The sequence below is a fragment of the Leuciscus leuciscus genome, assembly GCF_965113295.1.
Source record: "Leuciscus leuciscus genome assembly, chromosome: 23".
Lineage (NCBI taxonomy): Eukaryota > Metazoa > Chordata > Actinopteri > Cypriniformes > Leuciscidae > Leuciscus > Leuciscus leuciscus.
Window position 1 is genome coordinate 5,837,933 of NC_138747.1, and position 18,497 is coordinate 5,856,429.

General features: G+C 35.3%; 3 long non-coding RNA genes across 6 annotated transcripts; 2 read left to right on the forward strand and 1 right to left on the reverse strand.

The window, feature by feature from the left end:
* The first annotated feature begins 1,164 nt into the window (after positions 1-1,164).
* LOC309487820 lies at positions 1,165-3,545 on the forward strand. The gene is made up of 3 exons (XR_014201935.1): positions 1,165-1,559; positions 2,235-2,336; positions 2,973-3,545. It is a non-coding gene; the product is annotated as an uncharacterized lncRNA (long non-coding RNA).
* Positions 3,546-5,673: 2,128 nt separating this feature from the next.
* Positions 5,674-8,897, reverse strand: LOC309488139. 4 transcript variants are annotated; one of them, XR_014202036.1, is made up of 5 exons: positions 8,581-8,897; positions 7,804-7,905; positions 6,972-7,093; positions 6,702-6,814; positions 5,674-5,993 (listed from the first exon to the last, which is right to left on the reverse strand). It is a non-coding gene; the product is annotated as an uncharacterized lncRNA (long non-coding RNA). The 4 variants fall into 4 exon arrangements; XR_014202037.1 differs by having other exon boundaries at positions 6,702-6,817; XR_014202038.1 differs by having other exon boundaries at positions 6,702-6,817; positions 6,972-7,083; positions 7,789-7,905.
* A 1,656-nt stretch (positions 8,898-10,553) lies between these two features.
* LOC309488403 lies at positions 10,554-12,935 on the forward strand. The gene is made up of 3 exons (XR_014202123.1): positions 10,554-11,408; positions 12,305-12,338; positions 12,588-12,935. It is a non-coding gene; the product is annotated as an uncharacterized lncRNA (long non-coding RNA).
* Positions 12,936-18,497: the final 5,562 nt, after the last annotated feature.

An 18,497-nucleotide genomic window follows, 5' to 3' on the forward strand; every position in this document is an offset into this window, starting at 1 on the left:
ATCATTGCCTGTCCTTTGGTTTGTATAATAGTAATTTATACAACTACATTTGGATTATTAGACAATGTCGAAATAAAGTGAATCTGCAGAGTGTTGCATTCAAAGGCATGTAATTGACACAGAGAAGAAAGAGTTAAAACTCTTCACATGTGCTCGCGCTCATGACTGCTACTGAACATCTGAACACAAAAAAAACAAACACAAGTACATCGACGGATCTTTTTCTGTCTGTTCTCCAAAATATAATCAAATGTTTATTTCTGCAAGCATGTTTAAACTGGTTAACTGTGTGTACGGCAGGCAAAGGCATTCGTTTTCAAGTCGAGTTCGTACGCCACTGCGCAACAATACAGTAGGCCTACACACACACTACCGCGGGATGGCGGGTGTTCATAAACTGTGAACAATGGTAGCTTATTTAATGTAGAAATGAATGTATTATGTCCAAAAAACGGGTAATGTCATCCTTTCTAGTAGTGCTATCATGGCATAATAATCTGTTTGGTTGTAAAATGTATTACCTGAGTTAAATGAAATCGAATGTATCGTCCTGTGGAATCATTCATTCACAGACAGCTTACGAAGATGTTCAACTAATAAAGATCTTCATCGCTGGCAAATATATGATGCATTTGAAGATTTGCTCTCACTTGACTGTACTGTAGGTCCACGGCCACTTCATCCAACGCTCTTGATGTCCTTAAACCTTCCTGTTACGACTCCGAGTCGAGTGTGAATTGCAATCGCTTCAGACGATTCAGTGCGTGCAGGAACTGAACAGAATCAGGAACTGAATCATTCAAACTGATTCGCGAACCGATTTAGACAGATCTGCCAACTTGTTTGATGAAGTCTTTGAACAGAATCGACTCAAAAGAGTGATTCATTTGTGAATTGAGCATCGTTCAAGCCCAGAAAAAAAGATACACCGCGCTTGGAATAAACTACGCATTTAACAACACATTGCATCAAAATAAAGTAACGAGAAGGACGTCGCCCAACGTAACGAAGTAAAAGTACAGTTTTTTCATTAGAAATGTACTCGAGTAAAAGTAATAAGTACCCACATTCAAATCTACTCTTAAAAGTACAATTTTTCCAAAAAAATACTCAAGTAAATGTAACGAAGTAAATGTACTTCGTTACTACCCACCTCTGGTCAGATCTAAAATCTGTGATAGGAGCACGGATTGAGTCTGTGGTGAGACCACGGATAACTCCAACGTTCGTGATATGGTCACGTAATTTAATCTATTGATTCGTGCCACGGACACGTTTATTTCGTAATTTTTCGTCTTTCGTGATTACAGCTCGATTATTTCTGCCTGTCGGCTGCAGCAGAGAAGCTGTTTAATCAACATTTATTCACGAGATCTTATCGTGGTTTATGTGTGTTTTTTTAATGTTATTATTTCGGTCTTATTGCCAGGGAAGCTGGATTGTTTTGCTGTTTATTGATCTTTTTAAAATGATATTTTATTAGTAGGAAATCGCGCTGAAGAAGTCTCGTTCCGAACACATCGCGATATTTGGCATCAGTTCACGTGTGTCAGCTGTTGGTAAGTAGCCTAGTAGATAAATACATAAATACGCTGTCCTAATAATGTGTGATATAATGTCTTTTCTGTTTGTCGATATTAATCTGCCAAATATATCTGCCATTTCCACGGAGACTTTGCGTTTCATTGCTTTCTAATTCAAAATATATGATTAAACACTGCCTGTCACGTGACGTGCTATAGGCTTAGATATTCATATCAGATTAAAAATAGTACAATTAGTTCCAAAGTTGTATTTGTAGTAGAAGCACAGTAAAAACAACACTTACCATGCTTTTACCACAGTAACATTAGTTTTACTGTGATAGGGTGTGGAAAAAGGACAGTAACCACAAAACTTACCATGCTTTTACCACACTATTGGTAGTTTTAATGTGATACTTATTGTAAATGCACAGTAACCACAACACTTACCATGCTTTTACCACAGTAACCCTAGTTTTACTGTGATAGGGTGTGGTAAAAGGACAGTAACCACAAAACTTACCATGCTTTTACCTCTGTATTGATAGTTTTAAAGTGATATTTGATGTAAATGCATATTAACCACAACACTTGCCATGCTTTTAACGCTTTATAATGTAACATCCAATATTTGTAAGGTAAATCAGTACTTTTTCCTTTAAATAATCCTATATATTATACATAATTATATTTTCTTTTCTCTTTTTCCAGCTGAAAAGACCAAAAGGGCCTTTCGGACTCAGTCAGCCCATTATTGTTTGAGGAGAAGTAAACGGAGGAGACGGAAAGCTGCAAAGGCAAATATTCACAATGGTATGTATGTGTTGGGTTTTAACCCTAAATCAAACATTTTATCAAGCATTTGTTGTTTCTTAAAACTTTTCTCACAAAACCCATATCCCAATCAGTACAAACATAGTCAGAAAGTCTTAATAATTCACAAGATTTAACAAGTTGTCAAATTCGTACGATACTCGTACATATTTGTATACTCGTACACAATCCTGCAGCTTTTACTCATAGTGCTGTCATTGGCTACTGCCTCAATTCCTGTACATATTTATCGCGATATATGTAAATCAGTTGCGCCACTTCTTGGAAAGTTGTCGGATATCACACACACTGTCAGAAAGTTTATATTAATTGCAAATTGGTCCCTGTCTGTTCATGTTCCAGTGATACATGATGTCTCTCCACACCTCATAACCTACCTCTGTTTGCAAGAGTGGAAAAGCTTATCTGACTTGTCACATGACATCAGATACTCGATTATTTTGTCATAATCAGAATGTTACACTGCTGATAACTGTCCCGTTTGCATGTAAATCATTTTCATATGATTATTGCTTGCTATTAAAGACATACTTTTATTCATAGAAATGCCCACATATCAGTGAACTTATAACATAAAAATGCTTTTAACATTTAATTATGCAACACTCTTTACAGAAAACATATCCCACGGTTATGGATAAACTCACAACGTCATCATCAAGTGCTGTGCTGGGCACATTGGGCAACAAGTGTCCTCCAACGTATTCGATCCGTGGCCAAGTTCTCCACATCTTCCCATGGGACACTGACATTCTTCAGGTCTTCATGAAACATCTGTCTCTGTGTCTTCCTTGGTCTTCCCTGTCTCCTGCATCCTCCTGGTGGTGTCCACTTCATCACTGTGTTTGGGTGTTGTTGTTTGGGCATGCGTAGGATGTGTCCAGCGAGGTGCACCCTTTGCTCTGTCTCAGTTTCTGAAAGTCCTCATGTGGAGTCCCACTCCTCCTCAGGATCTCTTTGATATATGCAGAACCAATACTGAATATAGTGATTTATCTTTTTCCATATTGTTAAAGCATTTTGTTTTCTCTTTTCAGCTTCATAAACTGTACTTGATTTCTGCCTAATGCCTTTATAAAAAAGGGTCAGTGCTCATCAGGTGTTTTGCTAAAGGACATATTCATTGCATAGTTAAAATAAAAGTGACCAATAATCACAAGGATATAGAATGAAAGTTGAGAATGTAAAATGTTGTGCTAATGTTTTTGCCTATTTGTTCTTTAAAGCGACGAAACAAATGTATTTCCACATAACAAAGTTGAATCTCATCTTTTGGTTTGTAAATATATAACTTCATCATAGCAATTTTTTGAACATTAATGTATGTGTCACTATAATAGATTGCCCCTGTATCTGGATATTTTAAATTAACTGATTTTTATACTGTTGTGCAGTAGTTTTGGCGCTACATTTGTCTTTAAACAGTTTGACATTAAATATTGGAATAAGCTTTCAAAATTGTGTCCATTCATTGTGCTTTTCTTACATTTATTTGAATATAATTGATATATCTTTGACTATACATACACTGTAAATGTTAGAAGCACTTTAGTAGGCCTACATGCAATTATCTTTAATTAAAATACTGCAAAACTACTCCTGCTGTAGGCCTTTGCTTAGAAAAAAGTTTCTCTTTCAAATGTATTTATGCATCAGTCTAATCAAATAAGCATAAGGGGTGGTGGTGGCGCAATGGATAAGACACATGCCTTTGGTGTGAGAGACCCGGGTTCGAATCCACTGTGAGACACCAATGTGTCCCTGAGCAAGACACTTAACCCCTAGTTGCTCCAGAGGCGTGCGACCTCTGACATATATAGCAATTGTAAGTCGCTTTGTATAAAAGCGTCAGCTAAATGAATAAATGTAAATGTAAATGTAAGCAAATTTGTGTCATTGATCATGTGAACTCGTTTTTGGACGGTAACCACACAAAGAGTCTTTTGTTTTTAAATATGAGTGTTATAATTTAATTAGAAATAATACATGTTTAACAGCCTTAATTAAATATTTAAGGTATCTATCCCTGCAGGCGGAACCAGAAGAGATCTGTCATCATTTGCCATAAATGGGCATGTAAGTGTGACGCATTTATTCAGCTGGGTTTGTATTGGCCGTGACTTTATCGCAGAACTCGCTGTGATTGGACAATCGTTTAACCCATATAAACTGGCGCTTCATGTTACAAAGTATGGTTTGGTGTTATTATTACATTAGTTATACATTAAGCTAACTATAAAGTGTCTCTATAATGTGAGAAATTACTCCTTTACCGAGATCCTAACCCTAACCCTAAGCATGTCTGCACATTTCAATGAACTACAGAACAATGCTTCCTGTTCCACTGATAGAATGACAGAGATATGTGGGTAATGTAGTATAAAACGTTTAGTAATAAAACAATAAATGTTAAATAAATTATATATTTAATGGACAACTGGATATCTTCATTGCGCAAACCTTTATGACATATATGAGGGACAGGCTGAAATTTGATATTTTACTGTGAGCACTTTAAAAATAACCTTTATGCCAGCTTTCCATATATATCTGAAAACTGTGGCCAACATTATTTATTATACAATAGCATAAGCAGTCGTCCTGCCGATTTTCTCTTTGATACACTAACCGGACTTCGAGTTACAGCCATTTGAAATGTGCATTTGTTTGCTCTTCTGGGGGCCATTGCTGGGCCATACAATCTACACAGATCTACACACACTATTACTATTACACAAGGGTAATGCACCATTCAGTAAAACAACAAAAAAACAATGCCAACATTTCCTTTTCACCCCCTGATTGCTGCTTATATGCCTGACATCAGTGATATATGCTTTCATTCAAAAAGCAGTTGTAGATGTGCTAGAATGATCAACATGGATCATCTTCAATTAAACGTTAAGTATTTATAGCAAGATAGCCCACTGCAGCCTCTTGCTATTCACATAGCTTCCTTTTATTTCACTGCAAACTGGCATACATGCAAGTATGTGCAACTTTTGTTGCATTGTTGTCCCAAATATCATTAACCAGATCTACATTTTTTATGTCCCAAGTAAAAGAATCATGGTCATTAATTATATGTAGTAATTTATAAGTTATTAATTATATGTAGGCCTAGTTATTTTTTAATTAATTAAACTAAAGAAATAAGAAATTAAAATTTCTCAAATAAAAATGTCTATTTACTGTACCAAACACCACTTTCAATACACAATAGTCACCATACTTTATTAAACAACACTTTATTGGAGGACACAGAATAAAGTTAATAAAGTAGCATAAAGACAAATGAGATTCAAGATAAATAAAAATGTGTCTTCAAAAATACATTAACATCATAATAGTCCATTCACAGCTGCTGAAGCCATAAAATTAGTGCCAGAGAATCATATTCAGTCACCTACAGAAAACAGATTTGATATTGTGTTGGAAAATAATGATTCATTATCACAGCTAAACTGGTTTCTTGCTCTTCCCTGTACGTCTCTATCGTGTTCGTGTTTTTCTTCCTCGTCTAAACAGTTTGTTCAGTTGAAGAACAGAAGATGTGATCACTGATGTGGTGTCGCTTTTTCTCAACCAGAAGAAGAAGTCTCAACATCCCATTGTCAGGTGTTCTCCAGTCCTGGTCTGAAAGTAAAACAGAAAACAGAAAACATTCAAATGAAGTTGTTTAATGGACAGTCGGGTCAGCTTATGTTCTGCGTTATTTAAAGCAGTGATGGTTTACTCTGGCCCTCAGCGTCCACTGTCCTGCAGATTTAGCTCCGACCTCAAACCCTCCTGCCTATTGTCTAGAAATAAACCTGAAGACTTTGGTTAAAATTTTCAGATGTGCTCGATTAGGGTTGGAGGTTAACTCTTAACTAACCTCAAAAAGTAGAATGCAAAGGGCCAGAGTTGCCTGTTCCTTACATAAATTTACAAAGCAGCAGTCAGTACATTATATAATATACACATTGAAGTATTTATTATATATATATATATATATATATATATATATATATATATATATATATATATATATATATATATATATATATATATATATATATATATATATATATATATTGGAGCACATAATATAAGCTAAGTACTGAACAAAAACTGTTTTACCCATATCAACAGCAACCTATTTTAAAAGATTTTTAAGAAAGGCATTGTCTCTTTTGAGCCTTTGCCAGTGATGCTTGATTTCTTTCCAGACAACATACTCTTCTGTCACTTGTTTCAAGAGCTTCACATGATCAAAAACCAAGTGAAAACCTGTACAATGTAAAATTGTCAACATCAAATTATGTACTACATTTTACAGCATTGTTTCAATTCAAGACATACCAATGGACTCGCTCACTTTTCTGTCTTCTTTGGGCACCAGATGTTCCTTCCTCACCCGAAACAAAGGACTTATTCGATTAGCTTGCGTTGATATAAGGACTGGTCTTCCTTCTCTGCTGTAAAACAAAATAGTCTCGACTTACTCTATGTGCAATTACTATTGTTCCTGAAACATATATTAAGACAGTATTAAATAAGTTAATTTACCATATGATTCAGGAGAGAACATTTGATGAGTAAATACTGATTGCAATATTCTAGAAACTTCACCTGGGAAGGGCTGATCACGGCAAGATTCGCTGCGACTCACTAGTAGCTCTTGTAATGGTTGGCTCCTAAAAGAGCTGTTGAGTTTGATATTGTAGAGCTTTAAAAAAAAGGACTAAGCAATCCTGCAAAACAGAAAGGAAGGTAATTTTAATACATTACTTGCAAATAGTCAGTTTATAACTGTATGATATGTTTTCTGTAAAGAGTGTTGCATAATTAAATGTTAAAAGCATTTTTATGTTATAAGTTCACTGATATGTGGGCATTTCTATGAATAAAAGTATGTCTTTAATAGCAAGCAATAATCATATGAAAATGATTTACATGCAAACGGGACAGTTATCAGCAGTGTAACATTCTGATTATGACAAAATAATCGAGTATCTGATGTCATGTGACAAGTCAGATAAGCTTTTCCACTCTTGCAAACAGAGGTAGGTTATGAGGTGTGGAGAGACATCATGTATCACTGGAACATGAACAGACAGGGACCAATTTGCAATTAATATAAACTTTCTGACAGTGTGTGTGATATCCGACAACTTTCCAAGAAGTGGCGCAACTGATTTACAAATATCGCGATAAATATGTACAGGAATTGAGGCAGTAGCCAATGACAGCACTAGGAGTAAAAGCTGCAGGATTGTGTACGAGTATACAAATATGTACGAGTATCGTACGAATTTGACAACTTGTTAAATCTTGTGAATTATTAAGACTTTCTGACTATGTTTGTACTGATTGGGATATGGGTTTTGTGAGAAAAGTTTTAAGAAACAACAAATGCTTGATAAAATGTTTGATTTAGGGTTAAAACCCAACACATACATACCATTGTGAATATTTGCCTTTGCAGCTTTCCGTCTCCTCCGTTTACTTCTCCTCAAACAATAATGGGCTGACTGAGTCCGAAAGGCCCTTTTGGTCTTTTCAGCTGGAAAAAGAGAAAAGAAAATATAATTATGTATAATATATAGGATTATTTAAAGGAAAAAGTACTGATTTACCTTACAAATATTGGATGTTACATTATAAAGCGTTAAAAGCATGGCAAGTGTTGTGGTTAATATGCATTTACATCAAATATCACTTTAAAACTATCAATACAGAGGTAAAAGCATGGTAAGTTTTGTGGTTACTGTCCTTTTACCACACCCTATCACAGTAAAACTAGGGTTACTGTGGTAAAAGCATGGTAAGTGTTGTGGTTACTGTGCATTTACAATAAGTATCACATTAAAACTACCAATAGTGTGGTAAAAGCATGGTAAGTTTTGTGGTTACTGTCCTTTTACCACACCCTATCACAGTAAAACTAATGTTACTGTGGTAAAAGCATGGTAAGTGTTGTTTTTACTGTGCTTCTACTACAAATACAACTTTGGAACTAATTGTACTATTTTTAATCTGATATGAATATCTAAGCCTATAGCACGTCACGTGACAGGCAGTGTTTAATCATATATTTTGAATTAGAAAGCAATGAAACGCAAAGTCTCCGTGGAAATGGCAGATATATTTGGCAGATTAATATCGACAAACAGAAAAGACATTATATCACACATTATTAGGACAGCGTATTTATGTATTTATTTACTAGGCTACTTACCAACAGCTGACACACGTGAACTGATGCCAAATATCGCGATGTGTTCGGAACGAGACTTCTTCAGCGCGATTTCCTACTAATAAAATATCATTTTAAAAAGATCAATAAACAGCAAAACAATCCAGCTTCCCTGGCAATAAGACCGAAATAATAACATTAAAAAAAAACACATAAACCACGATAAGATCTCGTGAATAAATGTTGATTAAACAGCTTCTCTGCTGCAGCCGACAGGCAGAAATAATCGAGCTGTAATCACGAAAGACGAAAAATTACGAAATAAACGTGTCCGTGGCACGAATCAATAGATTAAATTACGTGACCATATCACGAACGTGAGTTATCCGTGGTCTCACCACAGACTCAATCCGTGCTCCTATCACAGATTTTAGATCTGACCAGAGGTGGGTAGTAACGAAGTACATTTACTTCGTTACATTTACTTGAGTATTTTTTTGGAAAAATTTTACTTTTAAGAGTAGATTTGAATGTGGGTACTTATTACTTTTACTCGAGTACATTTCTAATGAAAAAACTGTACTTTTACTTCGTTACGTTGGGCGACGTCCTTCTCGTTACTTTATTTTGATGCAATGTGTTGTTAAATGCGTAGTTTATTCCAAGCGCGATGTATCTTTTTTTCTGGGCTTGAACGATGCTCAATTCACAAATGAATCACTCTTTTGAGTCGATTCTGTTCAAAGACTTCATCAAACAAGTTGGCAGATCTGTCTAAATCGGTTCGCGAATCAGTTTGAATGATTCAGTTCCTGATTCTGTTCAGTTCCTGCACGCACTGAATCGTCTGAAGCGATTGCAATTCACACTCGACTCGGAGTCGTAACAGGAAGATTTAAGGACATCAAGAGCGTTGGATGAAGTGGCCGTGGACCTACAGTACAGTCAAGTGAGAGCAAATCTTCAAATGCATCATATATTTGCCAGCGATGAAGATCTTTATTAGTTGAACATCTTCGTAAGCTGTCTGTGAATGAATGATTCCACAGGACGATACATTCGATTTCATTTAACTCAGGTAATACATTTTACAACCAAACAGATTATTATGCCATGATAGCACTACTAGAAAGGATGACATTACCCGTTTTTTGGACATAATACATTCATTTCTACATTAAATAAGCTACCATTGTTCACAGTTTATGAACACCCGCCATCCCGCGGTAGTGTGTGTGTAGGCCTACTGTATTGTTGCGCAGTGGCGTACGAACTCGACTTGAAAACGAATGCCTTTGCCTGCCGTACACACAGTTAACCAGTTTAAACATGCTTGCAGAAATAAACATTTGATTATATTTTGGAGAACAGACAGAAAAAGATCCGTCGATGTACTTGTGTTTGTTTTTTTTGTGTTCAGATGTTCAGTAGCAGTCATGAGCGCGAGCACATGTGAAGAGTTTTAACTCTTTCTTCTCTGTGTCAATTACATGCCTTTGAATGCAACACTCTGCAGATTCACTTTATTTCGACATTGTCTAATAATCCAAATGTAGTTGTATAAATTACTATTATACAAACCAAAGGACAGGCAATGATTTTCGGGCTACAGATGGCAGAAATAATGTTTTTTGTTGCAAAGAGAGCCAATCTACTTATGAAAATAATAGTCATTTAAATAAAAAAAATCTAAATAATATTATTTTATATATATATATATATATATATATATATATATATATATATATATATATATATATATATATATATGACGACTTCAGATGCAAAAGCCTCTAAGTACCATCTGAAATTTTCTTCTAAAAGAGCATTTTTATCAAGTTTGTATAAATGTTCAGTTATTTCACTTAAATGGCAATGAAAAGTACCTATTAATTGTCATTAAAGTGAAATTACTGAACTTAAATATACAAGCTTGATAAAAATGCTTGTTTTAGAAGAAAGTTTCAGATGGCACTCAGAGGCTTTTGCATCTGAAGTCTTCATATACACTGTAAAAAAAAACTGTAAATTTACAGGAAACTGTCTGTATTTTTTACAGAATTTTGCCGTTTTGTCATTATACAGTGAATACCTGTTATTTTACAGATATTTGTTGTAATTTAAAGATCCACTATTAAATTTACAGGTAATTGCTTTTATTGTGGTTTTACATTAATTTAACGTTTTTTAAAGGAAATTATCTGTAATTTTATAGGGTTATGTGTAATTTTACATAAAAAATTAAGTAATATTTTACAGATTATTTCTGTGGAATTAGAAAACAAAGAAAATAAGGTATAACTGCAGAAATCAGCAGTCACTTAACATGTTTTCCTTAAAGATTATTAAGCATGTGGGGGTTAAAGTGAGTTTTAAGATTTGTCCACACATTAGGCAGGCCTATTTAATTATTTATAATCTTTTAATTTTGTCTTGCAAATAGATGTTCATTTTGATCATCATTTGTATTTGCCCGTAAATTTCATTTAGGCCTATATTTTATGTATTTTATGAATCGTTTTTCCAAATCTGCGTTGCTGCACATTGCGTGGCTTTGTGTGCGTTTGAATGTGTGTGTGTGTGCCCGCGCGCGCGGCCGCGCGCAGATTCAAATTATCCGCCATTACGTTTCGTTGCTTAGTCCCGCCCAGCCCACAACGGTTAGCTACAAATCTGTCTCTGTCGTCGATCTGTGTCAAGGGCAAGCGGGAGATTTGAATTCAGAGCTATAATCGTATTCGACAGAAGCAGCCGTGAGCAGGAGCGCTGCTGAACACATATTAGTTGTAGTCAGTCCGGAAATAACGCGCCCTTTTTCAGTGAGCCTGGTTCGTCACAGCAGACCTCATCCCGACCGATCAACGGCTGAGGTAAGAGTCTAATACTACATGTAAATGATATTTTATATTACATTTGTGTTAAGTGGTTAGACTGTTTCCATGCTAACGTTAGCATTCTTAAATTATGTTCAGTCATAACTGGCGTCGAGGGCAAAACACAAATGCAGCATGGGTCTTTTCAATTATCGATCTGTGTTAAGAAAGATCAGTTGAACCCACTCTAACTTACTTGTTAACTTATAGACCTAAAACAATCTTTAGTAGACTTGTTATTCATATTAAAGTCCATAATTGTGTATAAAATCTTCGTTATGATAGTCAGTAACATTAAACCAATCTCTTAAATGGCGGGACATTTTGAAACCATGTCTGGAAGCTGAAAACTTTATTTGTCAATTTTTTTTTTTTTTTTTGTAAACTTTTTTTTTTTACTTTATTTTATTATAGTAAAATTGTAGTAAACACGTTTTTAGCTGATTTTTTTTACCATTGTAATAGCCACAGTTTTACTAAAAATAGGCCTACTGTGTTTCTTTTGTTTATTTCGTAATAGTTAACATGACTAACTTTATTAAGACCGTTAAGAAATCGAAATACTGTCTGTAACTTAACGTACTTGTTGATGATACAGGAAAGCCTAGAACAGGAAGACTAGAATATGAATACAACATGATGAACCCCTAGGTGTATCTAGGTCTAGGTCACAGTAAATCATATTCATTTAATGTTACTTTCTATAAATGTAACTTAGCTAAAATCACATGGCAGCTCAAAATATTACTGCTGGCCTTTCCAGCTCAGCTTCAAGATCATAGTCAGTTGAGTTTTTGCATTGTCCCAATGGAACATATTCTGACATGTGTAAATCTAATACTGAGTTTTAAAATAACTTGTGTGTGTGTGTGTGTGTGTGTGTGTGATTTCAGGTCACGTGGAAAGCAGATGATCATGGCAAACAAGGTATGGGAAGAATTCATTAAAACATAAAAATCATAATGGTTCTGATTCCATATGTTCATAACAGTCTTCTGATTCCATATGATTGCACTAAAAGTATGCACAAGGTTTGGATTTGCTACAGCAAGATTACGATTGTGTTAGATTCCACCCATCTTTCTTTCTTTTTTTTAACTAGGCTCTGTCATTTAGAAACATGACTTTTCCTATCACTAATATCTTAATGACACATATCTCTACCTTTTAATCCAGCCAGATGATCTGACGGTTGCTGCTCGCATCTCAGCCTACCTGATGGAAAATTCTTGCTGGATGAATGACCTTCACCTTCAAATCAGCCTTGCCAAGACAGAACTGCTTATGGTTCAACTTTCAGCCAAAACATACTTGCTGTGATCCTGCTGATTTGCCTTATCATTAGGAGGATCAGGCCCTTCCTATCGGAGCTACACAACTCTCTTGTTCTATCCAGACTGGGCTATTGTAATGCTCTCCTGGCAGCTCTTCCAGTATCAGTCAAACCTCTGCAACTGATCCAGATGCTGCAGCAAGAGTTGTCTTTAAAGGTAGCCCTATGCCTAAACTCACTGCTTCAGATCTATGTGTTCTGCAAGTGAACGGCGCCTTGTGGTGCCATCATCCCAAAGAGACACAAAACCACTTTCACTGACATTTACCTGGACTGTTTCCTGGTGGTGGAATGACCGGCGCAACTCAACACATTTTCAAGAAACTGCTAAAGATCCATCTTTTTCATAAACACTTCACCCAATAATACTATATCTTTGTAAAAAAAAAAAAAAAAAAACCTTGCTATGTGTACTGTGCGACTAACTGGGACTTGTCACTGCACTTGTTGCTTTTTATTATCTTTAATTATTATCTTAATTGGTTAGTCACTTTGGATAAAATGTAATTGTAAATGTTAAAATAAGTTACACTGTAAAGGTATACGGTAATTGCTTTTTATTGTGGATATATTTACATGTTCTAAATTATATACTAAGCATCTATTTCCTATCAATCACTTATCTTGATGTTTAGTGTTTGTTCAATTACTAATACTGTAAATATGCAGGTATTCTGTACTCATACATTTAGTTAATTTAAAAGAAATTGACTGTACATTTGCTATTATTAAGAACTTAATTAGAGATGTTGTGAAATTGGATCGGTACAAATAAAAATAAAAACTGTAAATTTACAAACATTTGTATTTGAATTTATGTACTTGTGTGCATTTTTTATACATAATTTCATTGTTATTTTACACAGAAAAACTATATTAAAAGAAAATTACTGTAGATAGACAGCATTATTATATAAAATAATTGTATAAAACCTTAAATTTACAGTATTTAATTGTTTTAAAGGTGTATATGACTTTTTTTAAACGTTAAAAATCCCAATAATTACATAAGATTTTATGTAATATTAAAGATATAATCTGTTATTTAATTATGGAAAATTACTGTATTTTAACGAGATTGTTTTTTGCCGTTATTTTACGGTAATTTTCTGGCGCCCCAGCTGCCGGAATAATACCGTTTTTTCACGGGTTTTTTTTTTACAGTGTATATATACTGTATGTATATGTATGTATATATATATATATATATATTAGAGGTGGGCATAGATTAATTTTTTTAATCTAGATTAATCTAGATTAATTTTGAAATTAATCTAGATTAATCTAGATTAAAATGGCTCATTTGAATTCTGCCGAAGGCATTCAGAATATGTGTGCTACCCAAATAATGACTATAAAAGTAAGTCTTTGAGAACGGGTTTCTCAAGCCAGGTGGCGCATTAGACCAGGGGCTCATCTCCTGTTTCCAAAATGCATCACAAACTGCTTGAGAAAGCTGTTCTACTCATAGACTGTAAAAGGTTACTACTGTACTGTTACCGTCCGTAGGCAACATTAGGTAGGCCTATGTTATTATCAACTACTATAGGCTATCAATTAGGGATGGGCGATATGGCCTAAAATCTACATTGTGATATACATTGCAGCCTCTTGCGATAACTGTATACAGTATATTATAATAAAACCATTTCAGAACAGATTACACAGACCCATGCTAAACAACTGCTAAATGTATTTTTTTTAAAGGGTGTATGTAGTTTTGAGAACATATATTGTGCAAAACTGTAAGTATACAACATAATTATGCAGAAAAATAAAATTTAAGTACACTAGCTGCAGAGACTTAAGTAGGTCTAATGTTTATTATGGCTTGGAGCTTATGAAACCCCAAATTTTAAATTAGAATATTGTCTAACTGATGTCTTTTCAGTTAAAAAGAAACACAACAACGATTCTTAAAATCGAGATTATGTGCAACACCACTAAGATGTGGTGTTGCACATATTTTGGGGTGTTGGGGATATTTTGGGGATATTTAATTTAATTTTATCAATCAATAAATTCCTCTTGAAACAAACTTTGTTGTATTATTTTAATTTAATACTGTGAAGCTGCTTTGATACAATCTGTATTGTGAAAAGCGCTATACAAATAAACTTGACTTGACTTGACTTAAGATATATTGGAATGGGAATAATACGCGCGCGCTGGTATTCAGTGATATCATGTTTCGTTTTGAATTTGAGGTGGTCGAACGGATTAGTCGTGTGTTAACTTACCGAACTGTTACCCCACACACTCTGTATATAGTTTGCTGCTGCTCGTCTGACGGCTTAAACCCGAACCAAGTCCAAATAATGGATGTTGCACCGATCTTTTTCACCAGCTTTCACTTTCAGCCGTGTTTACTTAAGATGACGACGAATATGCGTTGCAGCCGGGTTTACCTCGCGGCCGCGGGTAGATTGCGTCATCATAGCTTGTGTAGTATAGAGCCATCTCCCAACCCAACTTGGAGAATAGATTAACGGCGATATTTTTTTTATCGCGCGATAAGAGTCTCGCGTTAACGCAGCACGTTAACGCCGATAACGGCCCACCACTAATATATATATATATATATATATATATATATATATATATAAAATCGAGGCCTGCCCTATATGATCCGAAGTAAGTTACTCGCTACTTGAGTAGTTTTTTCATTGGATACTTTTTTACTCTTACTCAAGTAACTATTAAGATTATTACTTTTACTTTTACTTTGAGTAAATATTTCTATAAGTACTTGTACTTTTACTTGAGTACAGTTTTTGGGTACTCTACCCACCTCTGGATCTGACTATATAGCCAAGCGAGCAATAGGTGTAAAACGCCATCAAACTGGATTTTATGATGACAGGACAAGACAAAATTGCAACACAGTCGACATAAAGCTTTCAAGTCTCTAAACAAGTGAGCAACATCACACCATCCAGTGAGTGAGGTCAGGTTGTTGAGGTCCGTGGTGCCATCACGGGACTTCAGTTTGGCTAACAGAATCAGACTGAATTTTTATGATGGCTGGACAATGCAATAGCTACAATAACAGAGAGGTTAAAGTCTTTATGGTATTTGGTGTTGGAAAATAAATAAATACTTAAAATGTTGTGTTTCCAAATGAGAAAGCACGTCCATTGAGTGAGATCTGTTCTCTGTCATTGAAACGGGTATCCGTGTGTGGACCACGGAAGATGAGTGTCATTGACTTGCGTGTTGGAGTTATCCGTGGTCTCACCACAGACTCACTCCGTGCTCCTATCACAGATTTTAGATCTGACTATAGCCAAGCGAGCAATAGGTGTAAAACGCCATCAAACTGGATTTTATGATGACAGGACGAGACAAAATGTCAAGTTAATTACATGCCATTGCAACACAGTCGACCTAAAGCTTATAAGTTCCTAAACAAGCCAGCAACATTACAACGTCCATGAGTGAGGTCAGGTTGTTGAGGTCCGTGGTGCCATCACGGGACTTTGGTTAGGCTAACTGAAACAAACCGAAATTTTATGATGACAGGACAATGCAATAGCTTCAATAACAGTCAGGTTAACGTCATTATGGCATTTGTTGTTGGAAAAGTTCACAAATACTTCAAATGTTGCGTTTCCAAATGAGAAAGCACGTCGATTGAGTGAGATCTGTACTCCGTCATTGAAACGGGTATCCGTGTGTGGACCACGGAAGGTCAGTGTCATTGACTTGCATTGGAGTAATATCCGTGGCCGCATCACGGAATTTGGGGCGATTCCGTGATGGCTCCACGGATTTTGAGTTAAGGGCACGTGGACATTTCACGGAATCCTGTGAGACCAGGTTGGAATGTTCCACATATACTCTGCAGTTCAAAAGTTTGGTATCGGTAAGATTGTTAAATGTCTTTTATGCTCACCAAGGCTGCTTATATTAATTTGATAAAAAAAAAAAAATATATATAAAAGAAAACGGTAATGTTGTGAAATATTACAATTTAATATAACTGTTCTAATATATATAGCCTAACTGGACACGAGTGCTCGTAATTCGCGCTAGCAATTAGCTTAGTAAAAATACAATAGCGTAGCTTAGCTCTGATCAGCCCCCACGTTCTACCGAGTAACTGCCAGTTATTACAGTACATATTCAGGATTCCCACAGCTCATCTTCACTGAGCTGGACTCACTAATAATATCTTGAGATACATAACAGTAGGGAATTCTGCAACAACCCAAAACAGATCAATCACTTTTCAATAAATGCATATTCTGGTTTAATTTAAATATAACCTTTACACACTTTGCAAGTTTAAGAATATGTATCAAAAAGACGAGTACAAATGTATTTATTTGACAGTATTTAAGAAGACAATGATTAAACAGCAGAGACCACTTACTTTAACACTGAACCTACAAGAAGCTAAAAAGCAATGAAGATGAACAACTCCATAACAGCGAGTGTGAGAAAAGAGAAAAATGAGGCTCACATAATACGTGAATTATGAATCATCGCATCAGACAGGAAACTATTTCATGCACTTATCAGTTTTATGTAGATTAGTGTACACTCTAAAACCAATGTGTTAAATATAACCCAATTTGGATTGTTTTGCAACCCACATGGGCAAACCCAACCATGGTTTATTTAAACCTTCCATGTTTTGTGGTTCATTTACCTCAGCATAATGAGTTTATTGCCATTTCATGTTTACAGGAATTCTAGCTTATTTTTACCTCATACATGGGTTAATGTTTCCTGACTATTTTTTTTCATCCTCCACAAAGGATGACGACAAGGAAGATTGCGTAAAAAATAAGCTTATTATCTTTAATAAAACAAAGCAGAGGCACTAATCCAAGAATAACATAATAGTGTGAACTATACACAAACAACACCAGACGATGAACAGAAGAAACTGAAGGGCTTAAATTTACAAGATAATGAACTGAATACAAACAGGTGATCTAATTAATGAATAGCACTTGCACTTCCATATTGTACTTGCATATTGTTGTGGTCACTTACACTTGCATATTGTACTTTATTGTTGTCCTATTGTTAGTTTAACTGCTTCTATTGTTCTCATTTGTAAGCCCCTTTGGATAAAAGTGTCTGCTAAAGAATAAATGTAAATGTAAATGAATAACCATGGTGTCAATCTAGTGGCGGGAAACTGAGAACAAAGGAAAACTAACAAGATAAAGGCAGAAAAAACAGGAACTGGACACTATGAAAATGAATCCAAAACTGAGCATAACCGTGACATCTCTGTTATCCGTTTTCCACCCAAACACTGCTGGTTCTCGTGCCAATTATTTAAAGTCCAGGTACAAATCAATGCAAAAACTTTTTACTCTCATTGAAAAAGGGGTTTGAGGAGCTATTCATTTTACTCTTTAAAACTTTTCACACTTGAAATAGTTAATACTGGGTCATTCTAAACCCTGGGTAAACTGAGTCCTGGGTAATCTTGCTTCACGTTTCACACTTCTCATAATTTAACCAGGGTTAACGATTAATCCTGGGTAATCATAAACTGCCATTTTGCACTGTATATTCCTAACCCTGGGTAAACATCCTTATTTGCGGTGTCAGGGTCACTGATTGGCTGAACGTGATATGTTTAAAGGCTCTAGCATTGTACATTCTCATATTCATTGCCAAAGTACTACATGTTTATCCTGAACAGACCTTTTGGACTATAAATGTAAAAATGAAATGGTTTCTTGATCACTCCAATTGTCACGTTTCCCCCCTCAAATGCTGGAACTACT